Source organism: Pinus tabuliformis, chromosome 2_2 (genome assembly GCF_031772625.1).
Source record: "Pinus tabuliformis cultivar Carrire ecotype Pingquan chromosome 2_2, CPIR1, whole genome shotgun sequence".
In the NCBI taxonomy this organism is placed as follows: Eukaryota; Viridiplantae; Streptophyta; class Pinopsida; order Pinales; family Pinaceae; genus Pinus; species Pinus tabuliformis.
This window is the reverse complement of record NC_142300.1, coordinates 1185252289-1185266116: the sequence shown is the minus strand read 5'-3', so window position 1 is coordinate 1185266116 and position 13828 is coordinate 1185252289.

Sequence of the window (13828 nt, the reverse complement as noted above, 5' to 3'; positions counted from 1 at the left end):
CAGGTTAGGGAAATTGGGGTCATATTTTGAAAAAAAATGGGGTAGGGATTTTTGTAAATTTAATTAAAAACTATCAAATTTCAAAATTTTAAGTGGCTGATGGTGTTGAATTTATTTTTACCATTAAAAACATGATTCAAATACTATATCTACAAGAGTTTTTAAAAAAAAAATCTCTAATTAATCACTTTGTGAGGAAAATTCCTCAAATTCCTCCACTCCAAAGCAAATGCATAATTTTCTATATCATGTAATTCAACACAGTGAAAATGTGAGACTAGGAAACCAAGTTTCACAAGTTAACCATGTAAATGTGTTAGAAAACCTGCACAGATGGATCTAGCTAGTAAAGGTTGAACACAGAGCTTTGTAGACAAAAACACTAAAAGAGCCGAAAGAACAAAAAGAATTATTGATTCAGAAAATAGGTTACAATGCTAATGATATAGCATTACTGGGTGAAGATCCCAAGGTAATTTGACATAGTGGTTATCAATGAGAGGACTCAACACCTACAGCAAGTTCCGGAGAGAACTAGCCAGTTGTAGAGTGAAAGGAGGAGCAAATCAGGGAGTAAATCATGCAGAAGAACTAGCAAGTTGCAGAGTGAAAGGAGGAGCAAATTAGGGATTAAATCATGCAAAAATCATCTTGCATGTAGTCCCATGTAGAAAATGGGCCCTGGCAACTAAGGCCAAAGATCACCTAAAATACAGTGCAACTTGTACTAAAATTGAGGAAAGAGGTAAAACCTCGTGGGAACCCCGCTGAGAGAAGGCATAGTGTAGGATTTACCTGTTGTGAGCCTCATTGAGTGAAATGTAGACACAAAGACAGAGTATTCTGGTCCGATATTTCACATAATAGAGAGAACTTGGTGACTCTCCTCCTTGGATTTGTCAATTCCACAACCCTTGAGTTGTAGCAATAGATCATTATATTTGGTGAAGAAGTCTTGAACTCTGTCATAGTTTTGTGGATCCAATGAGAGCAGCTCCACTTCGAGCAGATGTCCTTTCATCTCATCCTATTTCTTGTAGAGTTCTTCAACCTTTTTCGAAATCTCATTGGGAGTATTGCAGACAGATAGATGAAACTGCAACTTTAGGGAGATGCACATGCATATGGATCTGTGGGCCTCATCCATGCAGTTGAGGTACTTAGATTTTTCTATGGCTGAAGTGGGTTCCACTTTTGCAGCCATGGTAATCCTGTACAACCCTTTCTGACGAAATTATCAAGCCATTTGTTCCTTCTATTCATGATAGTTGTACGATGTTAGGATCGATGCTTTAGGAAACTCCATTTTTCTATCGATCTTCGATCTCCAAGCTGTAATGCCTGCAAAATAAAGTACTGGTGTGCCTCTTTATCTAGTAACCTGTGGGTTCTAATACCATGTAAATGTGTTAGAAAACCTGCACAGATGAATCTAGCTAGTAAATGTTGAACACACAGCTTTGCAGAGAAAAAAAAGTAAAAGGATTGAAAGAACAAAAAGAATGATTAATTCATAAAATAGGTTACAATGCTCATGATATAGCATTACTAGGTGAAGATCCCAAGGCAACGCACCATAGTGGTGATCAATGAGAGGACTCAACACCTACAGCAAGTTCCGAAGAGAACTAGCCAGTTGTGGAGTGAAAGGAGGAGCAAATCACGGAGTAAATCATGCAGAACTGACCAGTGGCGGAGTGAAAGGAGGAGCAAATGAGGGAGTAAATCATGCATAATAACTAGCCAGTTGTGGAGTGAAAGGAGGAGCAAATCACGGAGTAAATCATGCAGAAAGGATCTTGCATGTAGTCCCATGCTCTAACTAAGTGTCCGCATGTGCCAATAATGAAGGTCCTAATTAATCACTCTGTCAGGAAAATTCCTCAAATTCCTCCACTCCAAAACAAATGCATAATTTTCTATATCAAGTAATTCAACACAGTGAAAATGTGAGACCAGGAACCCAAGTTTCACAGGTTAACCATAGTAAAATCAAACAACGAAGACACAGTGCAGTCTGGCCTGGCATCTAACGTTACATGGAACAATTTGTCTTTTTTTTGTGGGGATGTATTTGACTATGTATTTCTAACAAGAATATAAATTTCAAACTTCTTCTAAGAAATATAGATCAATCAATTTCTAGAAAAATTTACCTTAAAGGATTAAAAATCTCAAATAATTATAGTATAATATTTTTCTCTATACAATTTTGTTGTTGTTTTTTTCATATTTAGACCACCAAACTTGTGAACACTAAACCATTTTACCTAATAATTAGACCACATCCACATGACTTCAACAATTATTTAAACTTAAATCTAAACACTTAAATTATTTCTAATACCTACTTTTCTCATGAAAGGAGGATTGTTTAGTATTCTCCTCTTCCATTTTTGCTTTAATGTTTTGCTGATTAGTTGCCACCACCAAGAAGTTAAAAGTGAATTCTTTGAATTATGGTGATATGGAATGTTTATTTGTCTCCTCTTCAATTTATTCTTTCAAGTTTTGCCTACCAATCATCGCAAAGAAGTTAAAAGTGAATTCTTTGGTTCGTTCATTTGGATTTTCTTTTAATAAATTTTAACATTTGTGCGACGAGTTTGGACTCAATATACTAGATATATAAATGAATAATATTTAGTTAACTCGTGTTTATAAGAATTTCTTGATGTATTATAATCTAGGAATATAAGAATTTCTCAATGTATTAGAATCTATGAATGAATGTATTTGTTTTAAGGGTGGTTCACTGACATCCGTTATATTTATGCAAAAAGCTAGGCAAATTAACCCAAGGGATCTATCTGATTTATGGGAAAATCTAGGCAGATTAACCCAAGGGATTTATCTGTCAGCCAAACATGTAAGGCCTAACCCCAAGAGCGTCGAGGAGGTGAACTCCCAACTTGCGAGGTACTTAGCAATGGGAACTTGACCAACTGAGTTAACCCTTGGGGCTCAATTCACCACAAGCTTATTAAACTACGCTTTTTAAATTCACCACAAGCTTATTAAGCTAAGAATGAGATGTTTGGAACTTGTGGAGTATAATTCCTACTTCTTTAAACCAAGTGAGTTCAAATATTTTTGTTAATGTTGTATAGGTTTTCCCTTCTCCAACAAGTTTCGAAAGACCATTTTTCTATGTAGCTTATTTTCTTTAATTATTAGGTTTTTGGTAAATTCCTTTTATCATTATAATTAAATTAAATTTAAATATGATAATATCCCTAATAAAATGAAATTCATTCATTTAGATAAAATTTAAAATAATAGACACAAAAATAAATCATCTTTATTAAATTAAATTTCAGATTCAAAATTTGGTTACATATTTTTTTAGATGAAAAAAATGTTGGCTTATACAATGTAATTGTGCATATTATAAAAAATGGTGTCTTGTACAATATGGTAACAAAAGGTCACCCAAGGAAGGTGAGGAGAAGAGCATATATACACACATATAATCAGATAGCTCAACCAATGAATTAGTATATGTTCACAAAATATGTTTTAGTAAACCTTCGTAAACAGATGAGGTAGTAAAGTGCAAAAACTAGCATAAAAAACCATAGTTCAAAATATGATGAGGAGCATAGTAAAAAAACTAGGGGAGGGGAAGAGTTTCCTCCTCTCTAGTGGTGTCAGATGCAAGATGTGTATAGTGCGTATATCTAATATTTGCTAAGAGACCTTTATTAGACAAAGAGTTTGCTATCCCATTTGCCTCCAGGAAGATATGCTAGAAAGAGATCGATGTAAAAGATATCCTGAGAAGTTTTATCTGTGATATCCATACAATGAGATGGGGAGGAGAGAAACCGAAATTTGTCATCATCCCCTCCATAAGCACCTATGAGTCCCCATATACATTTAAGGAATCGATGGACATGTGTCTCAAAAACCAAACCAGTCCTCTGAGAGCCAAGACTTTTTCCCTCGTGATAGGGCCACGTCAACCATTCCAATGTATCTTATAGTGGCAATTCTAATCTACACGAAGCCATACTCCACAGCCACAAAGGTTTCTTTGAGCAACATTGTCGAAGTACCGGGTCGAGTAGAGCAAGGGGTGAGGAAGCCTATACTAACAATCGAGAATAGGTCAAGAGGGAGTTTTTATATTCTCCAACCATAACATAATTTTATGGATGATTCGATGATTTGAAATATGAAGTCCCTAAAAAATGTATTCATTCCTAGCACACCAAATCTCCCAAAATATATAAAGTGGAGTAGCCTAAAGTTTACCACCTCACGCCAACCACCATTTGATATATTCTTCAATGTGCACAAAACTCTTGCAAGAAAAATTTGAAAGAAGAAAAGATACCATCCTAGACCATGATAGCAATAGGGCATTCTAGAAAAACATGGACATTAGTTTCAGCAGAGACCTTGCACAGTGGTCATCTCCCAGGCCCATTAAAACCCCTCTTAGAAAGATTCTCCCAAGTAAGGGTTTTATTCCTCTAGACAAACCAAACATAAAGAATAATATTTATCAGAACATGAAGTTTCCACACCTTGTAGAACCAACAGGAATGATTAAGTGCTCGTAAAGTGTAAATAAGATACTTGTAAGTGTCTACCACCTCCACCATGTTAGACCGCATCTCATTGGCCTAGGTAATATGGTCCCCTCATCAGATATGCATAGGCCCATGTTTCTAAGGAGTTGAATGTAGGCCTCCCATTCCACAACATTTTTTCCTTCCAAACCCATCTCCCTTGCCAGTTTCCAAACAAGAAAACTCCCATACCAATGAGAAATGGCTTCTTCTTAAAGAAAAATACCACGAGAGTGTAGACATCGCATAAGGCCACCATTTAAAGAAAGTGAAACACCCACGCCATGAATGTTATCAAAACCAATGATGGTATAATTCCCCATGCCAAAAGACCAACTAATTATCTACAAAACCAGATCCTTAACCTTTTGTAAGCATCTCCAAATGTAAGATCCAGATTTGATGCTGTGATGGCTCGACCTCATCCAATCCTCAGCCCTCTTCTTAGGCAGGTATTTGAGGAAATGATATCCGTACAAATCCCTTCCTTAAAAAGTCCTCGCCATAGGGATTTGATAATGATGGCTCAGCCAAAGATTTTAATATCTAAAATTCCCCATCCTCCTTGTTCCTTTTGAATGGTGATATTATCCCGTTTTTTGAGATTAAATTTCTGAATTGCATCCAAACTCACCCAGATAACATCTACCATTATGCTTTTTATTTTATTTATGATGGTCGAAGAGAGGATGTATAGTTGCGCCCAGTACACTGTCAGATGTTGTAGGACATATTATGCCAAGATGTATCTACCACCAAGGGTCAGCCATTAGCGTGCCCATCCATTAAGTTTGCATGTGAGTTTATCAATTAGCCAATGCGAATATGCACACATGTCGTTATTTGGCTTGAATCTAAAACCTAAGTAAGTGAGGTCATCACTTAAAGGCTTGGATTGGAAATTAAACAAACAGACAATATCATTGATCTCCCTAGGATTTCCCGATGAGTGCAGAATGTATGACTTGCCTTCTTTTGCCAACATACTAGAGGCCACTCCAAATCAATGCATTGTTTCATAGAAGACCCTCCATTGAGCTGTAGACAAGATGCCAAAAGCTAGGATATCATCCACAAAGAAATTATGCAAGATCTGAATACCTGTGCTTAGTGTAATACCATTGAAGTGACCCCTTGTACATGCTGATTTGATCTTGTGACTAAGGCAATCCATTACCCATATAAATAACAAGGGAGAAAGTGAGGCGTCAAACCTCGCCATGCTTTGAAAAAAAGAATTGATGGGTAACTATTGACCAAAATAGAAAAATGTACATTAGTGACACAAGCCATAATCCACTCAGTAATTTTAATAGAAAAGTCGACATTCGTTAGGATGAGTCGCAAGTAAGCTCAATCGACACAATCATAGGCCTTCCTTAGGTCCACCTTCGTCACTAACGCGTAAAGTTTCTTTGTATGGATAGTATGAATAATTTCCTGAGTGGTGGCCACAACATTGTGGATCAGCCTATTGTAAAGGAAAGCTGACTGTTCCCAGGAGATGTGAAGCGAGAGAGTTCCTTTCAGTAGCTCCACAATAATTTGTGAAATAAGCCTATAGGTTATATCACAGAGTGAAATGGGTCGGAAATCAAGAAAGGTGGATGTGACCAATGTTTTTGGAATCAGAGTCGATAGAGCCAGAACCATGTCCCAAAGACCGTGGTTCCTCCACCGAATTCAAAATATCCACTCCCAACAAGTCGAAAAATATAGAAAAAACTCCACCACCTAATCATCCGTCTAACTAAATTACATATACTAACAAAAAATAAATAAACTTCTTGATCCAAATAAAGAAACTTCTAACTCTTTTGTTAATGTTTGTTATGAACCTAAATTTAAGAAAACCTATTATATATATTTATTTAAAAAAATAAATATAAAAGTTAATAAAATAAAAATAAAATTCTACAAAATCATTTCAATGGTCTATTGCGAATTATAAAGTAATATATAAATCATGACATTCCCCTTTCAAACCCCCACTATTCAAGCTAACCCAAAAAATTAAAATAAAATAGATATGTACGAAAGCGCTTATCACATATCACCAAGGACAGATAAGATGAATCGATCTCTGCATGACAGGTCACGGGTAAAAAGTGGACAACATACGCGGACATAAAATGACCTTCGGATTTCATAATAAAATAAAAAAACACTCGGAGATTCTTGAGGTTGTCTTGGATAGTTATAGTAGGACTCTTCTACGTCTTAGTTTTATTTTTTAATGCATAAAATCATATTTTGATTTCATCATAATATTATAATAATAAGAAATGCTTCGATACTCCTCACGGTGCTTTAAATAGTTTTAGTTAATTTTTTGATTTCATCATAATATTATAATAATAAGAAATGCTTCGAGACTCCTGACGGTGCTTTAAATAGTTTTAGTTAATTTTGGCATATTAGATTTCGTAAAAAATATGGAAGGGATTTACTCATAAAATATTTTATAATAAGATTAAAAATATTTGGGATTTTTTTTGGGAGTGTTTGGATAGTATTAATATATTTTTTTTTATTTTAGTTTTTGTATTTTTTAAAATCATTTTTTATAAAATTTGATAATTTTGTTTTTTATATATATGTAATATTTTTTTCCTTATATGGTTAAAGTGGACAGAGTTTTATAGTATTTGCTCATGGTATCGACCTATCATATTCGTTTTTGTTTTTCTAAGGAAAACAATAAAATTAAGTTTCTAAACCCTATAAAAGGGGATAAGAGCTACATATTGTGATCATGGTGAGTTTATCAATCTTATTGTGCTTTGTTGAGAACTTGGCTTGGCTAGTTCTAACTGGATCTCGGGACAAAAAACCCATGGAGACTTTGCTTGGTGGATCCATCTAGCCTGGTCCATTATTGGGCTTCAATTTCTTTGAATTTTCAGCAGATGAGCAGCTGTGCATACCATCAATAAGGGCTTCATGGTCAATCACATTGGCATGTAATATTTTTTTATTATTAATAGAACAAGTGGTTGCTTTCTTTTCAGATCCCTTATGATCGGTGTTCAATTGCAAGCATCTCTAATTAGAACACTTAAATGTGTCATATCTATTAAATTTTTTGTTGTTTGGCATCTTACAATGGTATCGGAGTTGTGCATCTTGTCAGCCTGAGGGTTTATTGTAGCTCAATTTCAAAGAAGATCGGGGGTTCAGGAGAAACTAGTATTCAGTGATTTTCCATAATCATCCTAGCTGGAATTTCAACAATTTTGGTGGTTTTCTATAATCACCCCAATTGGTCTATTATTCTTCTGAATTTTATCATTTTGCAAGTGATTTTGAACAACCCCAATGTATATTGTAGAAGAAATATTTTTTGAAGGAAAAATATTGCATTGGTCCAATTATTTATTTATATTCAGCATGTTCTAATTACTAAAGAGGGAAATTTTTATCAAGAGGATGGAAAATCCCTCTCGGCATTGGGCTTAAAAGAGTGATGGATCCAACCTAGCGGCTGACCGGCGAATTAAGCGATGAGGGATGTGTTTGTTGTGGGGCACTTCCTGCACAGTCAGGGCATTCGACTTGCAACAAAACATAGCAACTACAAGGTCCCTGGATAACCGAGTTGATCCGACTATGTGGAGTTTCAAAAAATATGTTAAGAATGGCATCATTAGATCAAGGGTAAGCCAATCATACCAGTGTTGCAAATCACCATTGAATTCAGAGGAGATTGTGACTGTCAGCATGGGGTTACTCCATGGTTTAGATATTGATTAGCAAATACGATTGTGGCATTGAATAGAGATCAACATCAACAAACAAGGAATCGCACAACCAAGTGAAAATATTTGCTGTGAGGGGAAAGTATCTGGGTTGAAAAATTGATTTCATGTTGGACCAGAATTATTCAGGGCCAAGACTTCTAGTTGGAAGCAACACAAATAAAGAGAGGTTGAGGACTACCTTCTGCCACCAAGTGGTATCAGATTGAGTGACTACATTGTCATCAACTATGTAGCCATAATATTCCTTCTAGTCGATCGAAGGATTTCAAAAGCCAAATTGCCATAATTATCCCAATAGTTAGAGAGTGATTTCTTGATGCATTAGCTGTGAATTTATGAGTCCAAGATCATTTGTGTATTGTCAATGATTATGGGGGTCGATCCACTATTTGGAAGAGCCGAGAGGCACCATGATAGGAGAAGGAGCCCTTCAAGTAAACTTCAGGCTACCACAGGGAGACTGCATTATTGATCTCGTGTTGTGGAGAGAGTCAATGGCTCAAGCACGTCATTTTCATACAGGAAAATGACCTCTTCATCAACTTAGAGGATAAAGACACATTAGCTGAAGACCAAGCCAAAATCATAGGTCTATTTTCCAAGGTAACTCACCCCAAAAACGTATGAAAAGGGTTATAACACTCTCCATCTATCAGCAAGGGCATTAGTCCCCAGGTTAATGCTCTTTTTTCCTGAAGGGAAGCATTATTGAATATTTGTGAGATTTTGGAGGTCAAAGCACGAGTTGACTGGCTAACACTCTGCTTTTCACTCAAATGTCAACTCGAAAAGCAGGAAACATCTACCTCTGACCTAGCTAAAGACATTTCTATTCCTAATGGAGTCTCATGGAAAGGGAAAGAGCAATAAAGTGACAAAACATCTTAGCTTTTGCCTAAAATGGAACTCATGAAAGAATTGGAAAGGATGAGCCTCTCATCATTTATATATTGTAGACTTGGTCATTATGTAAGAGGTCGAATGGTTGTCGAAACTTTGTAAGAAATTTAGTATTGTTATACTACCAAGAAGTTGAAAGAAAGAGAGAGAGGAGCTAAAGGGCTAGAGGAGGTATGAACCAACCAAGATGGTTGTAATAATTCTTCTTCCATCTAATAATATAGATATGTTTCTATGTTGTCTACTTGACGGTGTCAAAATTAATGTTTTGATTATCAAAATTTATATGTTGTAGGATTACACTTTATCTTGTCCCTATACTACTAGTGTAACCCCTTATTATTATTAGTACAACCCCCTTATTATATTGTTGTGCCCATGTTGTCGCCATATTATTATTATTGTGCCTCATAGAAGCCCACTATTGTTATTATTGTGCCCTTACATTATTATTGTTATGTTGGCTATGATTATATTATGACCCCTTAGACTCTTATATATTGAAAGGAGGTCTTGTCATTTGTATCATCTAAGAATTGTTCATTTGTGTAATATAAATGAGGTTGCCCCCTCAAAGAGGCTTATTTTGAAGGCTTTTATCTATCTGTTCTATATTTTTGTGAGTTGGCTACATAACATTTGGTATCAGAGCTTTGTATTCTAGGGTTTCACTACTCCAAACATGTCATCATGGAATTTTGGCTATAACCCTTTTTATGCGACATTTTAGAAGTGAAAAAAAAAACTATTTCAACTGAAATCATTCTGAACTTTAGGTTCGAATTACACAACTTGTCTCACTATATTTTCGAAGATATGATCTAAGGAAGTTAGGGTTTTAGTAGACTCCCGAATTACATTTCAAAAATGTGACCTGGGGAAAATCGTCATAACTTTGGTTCTGAGCATCAGATTGTAAGTTTGTAAGAATTTTCAGAAAGAGGATAGATTTTAGTGTTCGGTATATAAGTTTCAGGCACTAAGGTCGAAACAGTGACACGTGGCACTTTGTACAAGTTCGCTCTACTGAACTAGTCTATAATCAGGTCATCGTGGGAGATTTGGCATAACCATTCTTTGGAGAATCCAATATTGATCAGACTTGCGTTGTTAGAAAGAGGACTCAAAGGGCTACTGCAGAACGCGATTTCAGATATTAGTTACAGAGATGCAAAGGATTCAATATCAAGCACTTACAAAGTGAAAAAAAAGGTGTGTAGTTTTTTTTTTAATTTTGCATAAGATTGTTTCGAAAAATTAGTTTGAAGGAATTCAAAGGGAATAGTGAAGAATTATTAGCATTAATTGATGCCTCAAAGAAAGAAAATGGAAACACCTATTAAGCAACCTGAAAGCTCTAGCATGACTCGTGAAGAAGAGGAAGAAATGTAACATGATATATCAAAATTACAAGACCAAGTATAACAAATTTCACTCTCACAATAGGTAATTGAAGCCAAGATGAATGACGTGGAAGCTAAAATGGATGGCATGCAAGTTAATATGGATGTCCTGGAAGCTAAGATGGATGACATGGAATCTAAGATGAATGGCATGGAAGCTAAGATGAATGGCATGGACGCTAAGATGGAAGAATTGAAGATATATTTGAATAAATTGCTACAAGAAATGGTTACTAGTGGTGAAGGGTAGTAAATGAAACTCATGATGAGAACAAAAGAAATGTTAATCATTATTTTAGAGACTCTAATGTTGGATTGGAGACCCACCATGTTCCAAAAATAGATATGAGGAAGTTTGATGGCAAGGATTCAAAAACATGGATACTACAGATGGAGCAATTTTTCGATCTCCATAATGTGCGAAACACACAAAAGGTACATATTGCAAATTTATATTTGGAACCAAATTAGTTTGTATGGTATCGATGGCTTTGCTCTAGTAAAAAAGTTGTCACTTGGGCAATTTTTATGGAAGAAATGATATCACATTATGAGGATACAAAAAGCAACACCTTTTTTAGCCAATTAATAAATCTCAAACAAAAGGGTTCAATGATGGAGCACATTGAGGACTTCCAAAAATTGAAAATAATGGTAAAAGATATTCCAAAGGAGCATGGGATTGATGTGTTGATAGGGACTTTAAAGGATAGTGTCGAACATGAGGTTCACCTTTGGGAACCTGATTCATTATAGAAGGCATTCAGGTTAGCGAGAAAAATGGAATGCAAAATTATGGCAACCAGGAAGCCTACCACTCACAACTATAAAGATTGAAGTGTTGTTGCCCCTAGCCTTCCACAACCTACAAGGTTGACACCACAACAATTGGAAGAAAGAAGATAAAAAGGGCTTTGTTACAGTTGTGATAACAAATACACTAAAGGTCATAAGTGCAATGAGAAGAAATTATTCTACATAGATTGTGAAGAGGAGGAAGAAAAGGAACAAGAAATGTCAAAAGAAGAGGATATACTCCAGAAACAAACCCTAGATGAAGAAGAAATGAATCTAACCATATCTTGTAATCCATTGGCTGGAATTACCACTCCTCAAACTATCAATATATAAGGACATATCAAGAAGAAAAAGGTAATAGTGTTGAATGATTCGGGAAGTACCCATAATTTTATTGATAGCCAAGGAATTGAATTACTTCCTATATCTAGCACCAAAGTGTCAATTGATGGTTGCAAGTGGAGGAACCATAAATTGCACTGGAAAGTGCCATAATATTGAGCTATCCATGGGATAATATGTATTAAATAGCCTAGTGGTTTCCATTCCAATGGATGGTGCTAATGTTGTAATAGGAGTCCAATGGCTACAATCCTTAGGTACAATAGCTTTTAACTTCCAAGAACTTTTCATGAAATTTCGTGAAAAAGGAAAGGAAGTTGAATTAAGGGGTATTGCAGGGAAACTGAGAAAGATAATAAGCTCTAATGGTATGACAAAGCTTCTAAAGAAGGAACAACAAGGCATAATTGTACAATTATGTTCACTAGAGGTTCCCACATTGAAATCATCCATTTCTCTAGATCTCCAAAAAGTCTTGGACAATCATTTAAAGGTATTTGAGAGTCCCAAAGGCCTCCCACCTATTCATGATCATGATCATGCTATTCATTTGATTCCAGGAAGTGTTCCTCCAAACATCAGGTTGTACAGATATCCCTATGCCTAGAAGAGTGAAATTGAATGTATGGTTGCAGAAATGCTAGAGGCTAGTATAATTCGGCCTAGTCAAAGTTCTTTCTCTACTCCAGTAGTATTGGTGCAAAAGAAGGATGGATCATGGCACATGTGTCTGGATTATAGGGAGCTCAACAAGCTCACCATTAAAGATAAATTTTCCGTTGCTGTCATTGATGAATTATTGGATGAATTGCATGGATCAATTTACTTCACCAAGTTGGACCTTCGTTCAGGATATCATCAAGTCAAAATGAAGACTAAAGACATTCTAAAAACATCATTTATGACTCATGAGGGTCATTATGAATTTTTGGTCATGCCTTTTGGCCTTACCAATGCACCTTGTACATTTCAAGGTTTGATGAATTCCATTTTGAAGCCCTTCCTTAGAAAATTTGTGTTAGTATTTTTTGATGATATACTAATCTACAACAAGTCTTGGAAGGATCATGTTCAACATGTTGATAGGGTGCTCAAACTATTGGAGGAGAAACAATTATATGCAAAAATCTCCAAATGTTTCTTTGGAGTACAAGAGGTGGAATATCTGGGTCAAAATTAATCTCATGAAGGTGTGAAGGTAGACCCTAGCAAAATTAAAGCCATTAAGGAATGGAAAATTCCCACATCCAGAAAGCATCTGTGAGAATTTCTCGATTTGACAAGGTATTATCGCAAGTTTGTTAAGAATTATGGGATATTAGCAGAACCTCTAACAACATTATTGAAGAAATATGCATTTTCATGGACTCTAGAAGCAACAAAGGCCTTTGAGCATCTTAAAGAGGCAATGTGCCAAGCACCAGTCTTTGCTACACCGGACTTGACAAAAGCCTTTATTGTGGAATGTGATTCTTTAGGAAATGGAATTGGTGTTGTTTTAATGCAAGATGAAAGACCCATTGCTTTCAAAAGTCGTCCAATCAAGGGAAAGTATTTACACAAATCTATTTATGAGAAGGAAATGTTCGCACTACTACATGCACTTAAGAAATGACGTCCCTACCTAATGGGAAGACACTTCAAGGTAAAAATATATCATGACAGTCTAAAATACTTTTTAGGACAAAGATTATCCTATGAAGAGCAACAAAAATGGGCCACAAATATGTTGGGTTATGACTTTGAAATCATCTACAAAAAAGGGATGAAAAATGTTGTTGCAGATGCATTCTCAAGAAAGGATGAGGATGTGGAAACATTGTTTTATGCTATTTCTATTATCCAACCAGATTGGATAAACAAAGCAAGGGATGAATGGAAGAAGGACGAAGAAGTGTGGCCACTCATTAAAAAGTTTCAGAAGATCCCAATTCAAACAATATTGCTAGAACTTGACGAGGAAGGAAAAATCATATTGGAGCTTGGAGCAGTCACAGAAACAAGAACACGATAGCTACGAAATAAATCAATTTCAGAATATCTCATC